Source organism: Drosophila nasuta, chromosome 2R (assembly GCF_023558535.2).
Source record: "Drosophila nasuta strain 15112-1781.00 chromosome 2R, ASM2355853v1, whole genome shotgun sequence".
In the NCBI taxonomy this organism is placed as follows: Eukaryota; Metazoa; Arthropoda; class Insecta; order Diptera; family Drosophilidae; genus Drosophila; species Drosophila nasuta.
This window is the reverse complement of record NC_083456.1, coordinates 18,382,797-18,393,154: the sequence shown is the minus strand read 5'-3', so window position 1 is coordinate 18,393,154 and position 10,358 is coordinate 18,382,797.

The following is a 10,358-nucleotide window of genomic DNA, read 5'->3' as shown; positions in this document are numbered from 1 at the left end:
AAGCACACTTTAAGGACAATGCGTTGGACGCAGATACAAATTTATCTAAAGCTCATGACCCTAAGGTGCGCTAAATAATACTGCCACTACACTGAGAGAAAGCGGCGAAATTATGTTTAGTGTTTGAGAGTTTCGATTAGAAATAAAATAAATCATAAATATTGTGTGATTTTTAATTCCTAAAATTATTTGTTTTCGAGTCACTCTGTGTATTCCTTAAAATATTATTGACATTTAAATATAATATAGAATTTCCACTGAGAGAAAATATAAAACCACTGCTTGCACATTATTTCGTTTCAATTGAAATAATGAAAATACGTGAAAAATAAAACGTAATTAGAAATATTTTCATTTTGAAAAGTATTTCATATTATTACTTTACCTATAAGGTTTATCAATACAGTATTTATAAGTTTAATTCAAAGAAGAAATTACAGAAAACAGCTAAATAATATTTGATCTTACACTTTGTTTAATAATAAATACTATTAGTAATAAATATGTTCCAAATCAAATGTAATACTAATAAAAGTTATAAAAGTAAATTAAATAATTATACTATTCGGGCCATTAAAATATAATATAAAACTTTGGTGATTGCTGCATAATAGTGTTCGCTACTTAAATGCTATATTTTAAATATAATTTTATGCAGGTATGTGAATGATTAAAATGCATAAGAATTCTTTCCAAATTTTGTTAATTTTTAAGCTTTTTTCTATAAGTCTCACAGAATTAAAAACATTTCATTACAAGGTTAGAAGAGCACTCAAAAATACTTGTCGAGCATTTACAAAATAATATGATTAAATAAAAGATATAATCAAAATATCAGACGAAATATATTTTTTTAATTTCCAATAATAAATATTTATTAAATATAATTAAAACAAATATCATAAAAAATATTTTTTTTAAAATCTGAAACACAAAATAAATTGTATTTAATTATTTAAAAATTAAAATTAAAGAAGCACTTAAAGTTGAGGTAACCCCAGACTTTGGAGCAGGTGGCAAGGACAGCGGCAGACAAAATGGGGGCGGCACAAATGGTGGAGGCAACACGTGCCGCTCATTAAACGCATAACTTGATATTTGTGAAAAATCAAGTGAAATGCGGCCTGATTGCCGGTGACTGGCGACTCTCGACTGGCGACTGGCGACTGTTGCCTTTTGGCTTTCGATTCAGTTCGTGTTCGTGCCACATCGCTGCTGTGGCATCGAGAACGTCTGCTGCTTAATTACAGCCGCAGTCGGATGGCATTGTTGCGAGTGGCAAATCTGCGGCTTAATGCATATTTCAGGAGCAACCAGGACTGCTCCAATACATCCCAGGCGAGACCGCAACCCTTCTTCACCATGAGAGAGTGAGAGAAAGTTACAAAGAGAGCGGAGACAGAGATGCGACGCACGGCTGCGTTGGCTGTGGAAAACACGTTTAGACTTCAAGTGCGCTTGAGCGTAAATTAATTAGACCAATTAAAGCGGCTTAATTGAGTTGCTGTCGCAAGGACACCAGCATCAGCAGCAACAACATTCAACAGCAGCAGTGACTGTCACTCAGTCAGTCATGTCCTTTTGTCCCCATTTTGTGTTGTGTTTCCTTCGTTTGGCATTTATTTTACTTTATTTTTATTTCATTTTTTTTTTGACTTACGACAAGGCAGTTGATAATCTGCCACCATTTTCTCAGTTGCTGCAACAGCCGCTGCCGCTTAAGTCGTTTTGTGGACCAAATCTCTGCGACTGCCACGCCTCCTTTGTGTGTGTTTGTGTGTGTGTGTGGCAGGATCTGTTGTCGTCCCTCGAACATAATTGTCGCGTTGCCAAGTTCCTTCTCTGTCCCTCTGTTTGTCTATGCGAGTGACTTGAGCTAATTGCATTAATTGGCTTTGACGTTTTGTTAGCCCGATTTGTCACTTGGCTATTTGTCGTCAATCTTTTTGGCTGGCATATGTCCTGCAAAACCGTTATAAATTTAAGCGTCTTGATTTAAATAGCGCCTTGTTGGATTCCGCAACATTAGCCAGCGCAAGTTGTTCAAGTTTTCACTATCAATATACGGGGTATGTTAAAGTCGTGGCCATAACTCCTAAGCAGGACAGCAACAAGGATGGCAAAGTGAGTGAGTTGCAAACAAAGTTTGTAAAAGTCAAAGACGCAACTGTAAAGCAAAGCGAAACCTAAAGTGGCAAGCGGAAAGAGGCAAGCGAAGTGCGGGGGCAATTCCCCAAAGTCACATAACTTCCAGGAAGAAAAGGCAACAAGGCGGCAGGGAAGCAAGCGAAGGCAGCGGGCGGCACTTGCAATGAAAAGGAGTAAATCCTTTGGCTGCCAAAGGCTCACCAAGACACAAAACGAGTGTCTGCTCCACAGTTAATGTGCGGGTGTGTGTCTGTGTGTGTGTGTTAGGGGGAGTATTGTTTTTGTGTGCGCGTCGCTTGCTGCACTGAAAAAATGGTTAAAGGGAACTTTTCACATTATTTTTGAGCCATTTCGACCTCATTGAAGCGCAACACAAAGCAGCACAAAGTGCCACCAACGCCGCACATAAACTTTGCCCTGTCTCTGTCTCCCTGCACTTCACTTCCCCCTCTTCCCCCTTTCTCACTCTCTCTCTCTCTCTCTTTAGTTGCCACTGGCGCCAGTCGGCGAAGGGAGCAAAAGGAAAAAAGGAAAGAAATCTATTTGTGATTTATACTATGGCTAGAAAGGGAAACTGCCACGCTGCAACCAAAAATTGTGGCATGCTGTGAAAAGGGGAGTCGCATAGTCCTGCACAGGACCATGAAGTGCAGGTCTGCCCAGCTTTCCTTTTGCCGGCCGTCGATGACGTCTAACGACTTGTGAAGCAATTGAGTTGAAAGCTGAGCTCACTCGGTAAATTCCTCTCGCCAACAACACCGTCGTTTTCGGCATACCAAGGCGTTGCGACATGATTGCGTTGCCATTTCTGTTTATGCAACTCAATAAATCAAGTGGCAGCTCCCACTCCCTCCCCCACGCCACTGACTGCCTATCGAAAAACCAAAAAGGGACTCAGTCCAGTTGTCCCAAGACGAAACAGAAAGAGAAAAAAATAAAACGCAACACAGACGCACCATAAAAATAGTTAAAGGCCGAATGGCTGAACAAATGGCAAATGGACAAACGAAATGAAAATGAAAATACAGAGAAACAAAAACCACTCTGTGTGTGTGTGTGTGAGAAAGAGCAAAGAAATTGAAACTGATTTCACGCCATGCGAATATCAATTTCAAATTTGCCAAGCCCACGAGTCACGACGACGACGACGACGACGGCGATGACGACGAGCCACAAACAGAAGCCCTCAAAATGGTCAGGTCGACAAGGTAGAAAGAACTCTCCCAGGCTTCGCTACACTTCAGTGCACAGCTTGAGCACCAGCAAGAGGTAAAAAGGGTACAAGGGGCTGACACATTCAACTTGGATTGTTGCTGCTGCTGCTGCTTGCTGCTTTTATTGTTGTTGATTATTGTTGTTGTTATTTGTCTGGCCCTGGCGCGTTCTGGGCATTTATTAAGCGCCTGGCCACGCGTCTAATGAAGTGCTGATTGTGTGAGCTTGTGAGCCTCCCAGCTTCAGCTTGCTAAGCACTCTTCTCAACTCTTCAACTTTCCAACTGCAACAACAGCGGCAGCAGCAACAGTCGCAGCAACAACAACAACAGCAACAACCGCATCAAGAGCAATCAAGCAGCGACGACGACGACGACCAGCTGGCTGCCACACTTTGGTTGACCTTTCAATGCGATTCAAATAAGTGACGTTGTCTCCCCGCTGCCTGCCCACGTTCTTCGCCAGCTTTCCACGCTGCGGCTTCCGTTTGCTTTTGTTGCATTAAGCGACGCCAGACGCCAGGCCACGTGGCTGCAGTGCATCTGATACTCGCATGGCAGAACTTATAAGTACTCTCAGATACTTGTGTATCTGTCTATGCTAGCAACGGGCGTGGCACAACTTAGGGATGGTTGCTTTCCATCCTCGACACGAGAGAATAAATATCTGCACTCGCATTTGTACATTTAAGTTGAATAAACATCTCTATATTTAAGACTCGACTTGGGAATATTTGCTGAACAGAAATATCAACATTAAATATTATTAGTTTTCAACTGGGATATTTTAAAGTAAAATTTAAATGTATGACATACAGATCGAAGGTATTTTGTTAGTGATATGATAAACAAAATATTTGATGTAGGAAATAATATTAAATATATTATATATTTCTACTTGAAGTGTTAGCTTGAAAGATATCTTACTTTACAAAACTTCATATTTACCATTTCAACATTAAATGTAATTAGAAATAGATATAATTAATAATTTTCAAAAGTTTACATAATATTTTTCAATATTATATTGCACAATTGTTGAAATCAATCTTAAATATGCATCTTAAAGAAAGGCAAATCTGAAAGTAGGAATGATATTATAAAAAAAAATAAATAAATAAATAAAAGTCTAAAGAACATTTCATGAAATACAGAAAATAGCTATAGAGAACAATAAAAATAATATTAAAAACATATAAATACAAGTAAATAATAGTTTTTAGAATATTTAAATAAATAGAGATAGCATAATAAAAAGAGTAATAATTTTTATAACTTAAAGAGAAATACAAAAACTATACAAATAAGACTGCTCATCCATGTGTTGTATACTAAATATCACAAAAAAGACATTTGCTCATTTGTATCAAATTTACAGCTTCGTGTCACGCGATAAAACACGACATATGCACACCCCCCTAATAAAGACTTCGAACTCGACTATTTGTATTCAATTGTCAGATCAATAGAGTGTACCGAGTGCAGGGGCAGATCACATGAGGACAAACAACAGTTTGGCACGCGGCAAATATTTAAATTTCTCACTGTCTCATTGTCGACTGAGTCTAAATTTCTGTCTGTCTTTCTGTCTGTCTGTCTGTCTGTGTGTCTGCCTAGCTCGATGTCTGGCAGGCGTCGTTGCTTGGCATCGTAGTGTACTATAATCAGTTTCTCATAAATTCAAATCAGCTCGTGCCACATAAATACCGAGATCTTCCCTCTTATTGTGTGGGCTGAGATTTATGTGTCTGGCGCGACGCAAGACGCAAAATATGAACATTTGATTTCGAAATTTTTCAGCAACGCCTTTGCATCGATTGAACTTTATTTCGCTTTTCATTTTTCCTTTGTGCATGTGCCAAGCAGGGAAGAGGGGCAAAAAGTTGTGCAGGAAGTGGCCGTTAAACTTTGTCTTGGCCAAGAGAGAAGAAACATAACCACGCACTGGCAACAGTTTCGAGCAGACGCGATTTGCTGCCAAAAATCATAATAATACTCGTAATAACAATCATAATCATCGTTATGCTCGTATACTCAAAGTCATAACCATGAGTATTCATACTCATACACCCATAACTCAGGCACACACTCATTCTCATCACATTGTGCCCTGATTTATGCGTTGTTGGCAGCTTTCCAAATTTAATTACAAAGCGGCGCTTTGAGGCGCCCAAAATGAGCGGAAAATTGATAAACAATGAAAATTGAATTGTTCGCCTCATACACACACACACATACACACAGGGGTTGCTGTTCGGTCCATGTCAAGGGAAACTTCCAAAGGGTTCCCTTCTGTGTGCTGCACCTTTTCTGCCCTCACGTCACACTAAACTTCGGCTTTTGTATACTAAAAAACTTGTTAATAAAATAAACAAAGTTCGAGCGCGCGCTTAACCCCCATATGAGTGAATGCCACCCCAACCACCCACACTTTTCAAGGGGTGTGGTGTAAAGAGGGGAGAGGGGGGAAGTGCGGTCTCGTTCTCGTATTCCAAATAGATTTGCAGCCAAACACACAAATCATATAATCTTTGCCGTCGTCGTCGCACGCTCCTTCGATAATCAAATTTAAAATATACTCGTAGTACTTTCCACACTTTTCTCGCTTTTCCCCCTCCTGACTGGTTCTTTCCCCCCCTTCGCAGTGGCAGTGGCAACTGTTGTTTATTTGGCGTCGCATTGCAATGGAGCGCATGTTGCTTCAGGTTGGCAAAGTCGGTGTGTTGTGCGAAGTTTATTGAGATTTATTGCATTTCATTGACAGACACTGTTTGGTCTTGCTCTGGCTGCAACACACTTGAGGGGAATCCCCGCAGGGTGCCACGCTCTCTACATGTGTATGCGTGTGTGTGTGTGTGTCACTTTACGGAAATATGCTGTCAGTCGTCTGTGACTTGCGACTCATCAACTTTGCGGACGATACAAATCCATTGTGCAGCTTCAATGTGCTGATGATGGTCGCCGTGTCTGGCTCGATGCTTTAATCGGATGAACTGAAATTTTGCATGCCTCTCGGCCAGTTGTCCTTAATGAGCAGGCCCAGGCGAGGCACGCACGTTACCACGAGCAAATTCGGTGGTAAGTCCTTGGATATCCCTAGGCTATCACCACGCCCACAAGCAATATCGAATTCCAGTCGCGACTTCATTTGACTCCCTAACTGCCCTGTCATTAAGCTACACGGACATTCCCCACACAACTCCCTCGACTCGACTCCTGCCAAAGGACACTCGTTTGGACTATCAGCATGGCATAGCTCATTTCTGACTCCCTGGCCGTGTTCATTAATTTTGTTGTATGCCTTTCGCTGTCGCTGTCGCTGTATATTGACTCGTCCACGATTTAACTTATAACGCATTTTCCTGTTTTTAAAGTCCTGCTCTGTTGCCTGTTGTCCTGTCTGCCGTGTTGTCTGCGCCCTGTGCCGTCTGTCTGTCTGTCTGTGCTGTCTCTCTTGTGGTGTTTGCTGCCCTGCAGGCTGCAGCATATTGCACTGCTCTTGCTCTCTGTCTATTGACGTCACCTAACAAGGGGTGCAGAGTGTGCACTTGGGGTTGCTCTCTCTCTCTCTCTTTCCCTATCTTCGGCTCACTCGCTCGCTGGCTACATTTCTTCGCCCCTTTTCTCACATGCAACGGTAATTTGTTTTCATTTAGCTCAACGCTTTTATTTGGCATTTAGACATGCACACGGTGCCGCCGGCACTAATCCAAGGGTTGTTGATTTCCTCCCGCACCCCAAAAGTTCCTAGCACTCGTTAGTCTTGCGGAACGTGCAATACTTTCTTTTATACCCTGTAATCATTAGTGATCATAAAAGGGGGCATAAAACTACAGTTTTCATTCACTCTTTTCACTTCAACATTATTACCAAATTTTTGCAGCACTATTATGCTCGCATATATTTTTATACCCGCTTCTCATAGTGGAGAGAAGAATTATAACTCTATGATGTTTTAGCTAAAGATACTATTACGCAGTGTCTATAATTACTAAAAATTTGATTGCGAACAAATCAAAATTGTAGAAGTTATTAATGAAATAATTCTATGTGGCAATAAAATGTCTTTTTGTAATCGGGTTTCAGTTGCTTTGGTTGCCAATCTTGCAATTTTGTATTCTATGGTATATTATACATGTACTAGTATATCGATATACCAGTCTTCGGTATATTTCTAGTACTTCTGCAATATATTTTGTATTCTACGGTATATTTTTAAATATAATAATATATCGATATACCAAGTATACCCTTCGGTATATTTGCAGTATTTTTGCAGTATGTTTTGTATTTTACAGAATATTTTAAATATAATAGTATATTGATATATCAAGTACACCCTTCGGTATATTTGTGGTATTTTTGCAGTATATTTTGTATTCTACGGTATATTTTAAATATAATAGTATATCGAAATACCAATGACACCCTTCAGAATATTTATAGTATTTTTGCTGTTTATGAATTCGGTTTATTTAAACAAAAATACCACAGTCGAGCACACTCGATTTAAGCTTTACTCCTTTTCTTTTTTTATTACTGGGTATTTGCCAGTTGAGCATCGTGACTCATTATTACCTCGGCCACGCTGCTTCATAAATGTCATATGAGTTGTACAGTTCAATTAATATTATATACTTCTAGATTTGTAGATCCTTGTCTCCGTTGCGTGTTCTACGAATTCGTAGAATTTTCATGAAATTTTCGTCATGTTTTATTTGCTTTTTCATTCCATTTGATAAATGTGGGGGAACATTTTGTTAAATTGATAGACATTTGTCCGCCAAGTACCGTTGGCTTTTCGTTGGTTTTCTGGTTTTTTTCTGGGAAGTCTTGTGACTCTTCGAAGTTCCGTTTCCAGTTCGTTTTTTTTTTCACTGCTCTCTATGAAATTTTAATAATATTTTTGGAAGAAGGTCGTATTCAAGATGATATGACTGAGATTGTTGTCGTCGAGAGAGGCGTCTGCAAAGTTTGATTCCCAATTGTTGCAACTTTATTCTTCTGCAATTATGAAACGCACATAACCCAGACGAATGCGAGTGCTGAGCCAAGGGGACTTTGAAATTTTTTTTGCGTGGTTGGGGGCAAAATGGGGGGAATTTGTTGTCTGTGGAAAAAGTTTATTTTCTTTGCGCAGAAAACAATTCAACGACAAAACTGAAGAAATGGGCTCAAAAGTGACAACAAAACGAGCAATAGCAACAGGAATAAGAACAACTGGGATAAGAACAACGACAACGACAACAAAGAATAAAGCTCAGTTACAAGAGTTTTACTTTATTTTTGTTTTTTATATTTTGCTGAACGGAAACCGGAAGTTGCTGTTGTAAAAATATAGAAAAGAAAAAACTCGCAGGAAATGCAAAGTTTTCCATGCCATTTTTTTTATTCCCTATTCTTTCTCACTTTCTTGCTATATTTTCATGGAAAGTTGACTACGACAAATGCTAGAAGAATTTGAACTACAAGCTGAGAAAACAGAGAGAGTCGCGAATTCAGCTCATTACGAACGCTTTGGATATTCATTAATAGCATTTCAAGTTTGGCGGCATTTTCAATGTCAAAAAATCACGGCTGCACAGTGTAGAGTTTTCATTTTGTTTATTCTTATCGACAACAACTTGCCGAGACGCATAAAAACTGAACTGAACTGAACAGTGTTTTGTTGCTGGACCTTTACAGGATTTCTTTTTTGGGGCTGCTTCAAGTGTTTGCGCATAAATTTCAAATTCACTTTTATGTCCCTCAGCACAAGGAACAAAATTGAGTAGCGCAATATGAGCCTTTGACACGAAGCGAAATTCCCGCCACTCCTTTTGCAGATGTCCTGCCGCCTCAGCTAATCGCAAAGAGTCAGCAGCGTCACCTCCCCCGACCGGAAAACTCTGGAAATAAAGAAAGTCAAAGAGGAAAAAAACCTGCCGAATCATTGCGAATCATTCTGTCCCCTCCCCCCACTAACGGTATCCATTGCCACTTTCCCCCCTCCGATGCTTTTCTTTAGGCTGCTTTTGCACTTTACTGCAATCAGAGTGCCACACATTTGGCTTTTTTTTCCTTCGGCCTATCCTGCCCACCAGTCCCTTGCGGCATATTACCTTTTTATGTTTATGTTGCAAAAAAGAGAGAGCGACTGAAACCAGGTCTGATCCGTGTGGCACAACAACCACAACGCACCCCGGCAATCTTTTCTCTTCGTGTTTTTTCGGGGGCGGAAGTTTAAAATGTTCACATATCTGACAAATATCCATTATCACGCCACGTACTCGCAAATGTTTGGGTTGTTGTTGTTGTTGTTGTTGCTGTTGTTGTGCGTCAATATTCGTAATTTATAGTTGATGATATTGCAGAAAATTGACGCCATCACCCCCGCATTTTTTTTGCTGCTTTTTCGTTCCACTTCAATTTCAGCCTCACGTCGTTGGCTCTTTGCCGATTCAGCTTTCAATTCGTGATTGCTCCTTAACAGCTGCGAGCCAGCCAGCCAGCCTGTCCTTCTCCTGCTGCTGACTCCTGTTTGTCCACTGCGAGTCCTGCTGACTGCCATGACTGTCCTTTGACGACACAACGTCCACCCGCATAACCGCTTACGTGCGGCACACGCGTCGAGTGCCTCGCCATGAGTTGCATCTTTTAAAAGGGCGACCTGCGACCTGTGGAAATCTCAGCAGGCGCTTTCACAGATCGCAGCCTTATTTTAAGTCGATAAGGCGACCCTTGAGCCATGCAATTAACAGAACGAAGCGAAGCGAGATTTCTGAATCGAGATATTTCGCAAAAGTTTCAATTTTAGAAATAAACTTCTATTCATTTAATATATACGAAAAATTCGCATTTAATTTGTGTTTATGTTGCGGCTCTGTTGGCAAATAGAAAGAGAAATGGTAAATTAACTGATCGAATCATCATCGACACTTGCAGTTTTTGTCGAGTGAAACCACAAAGCTAATTAGAGTTGAGCGCCAAGCGTTTCCGCACGTTTTAATTTGCCAAC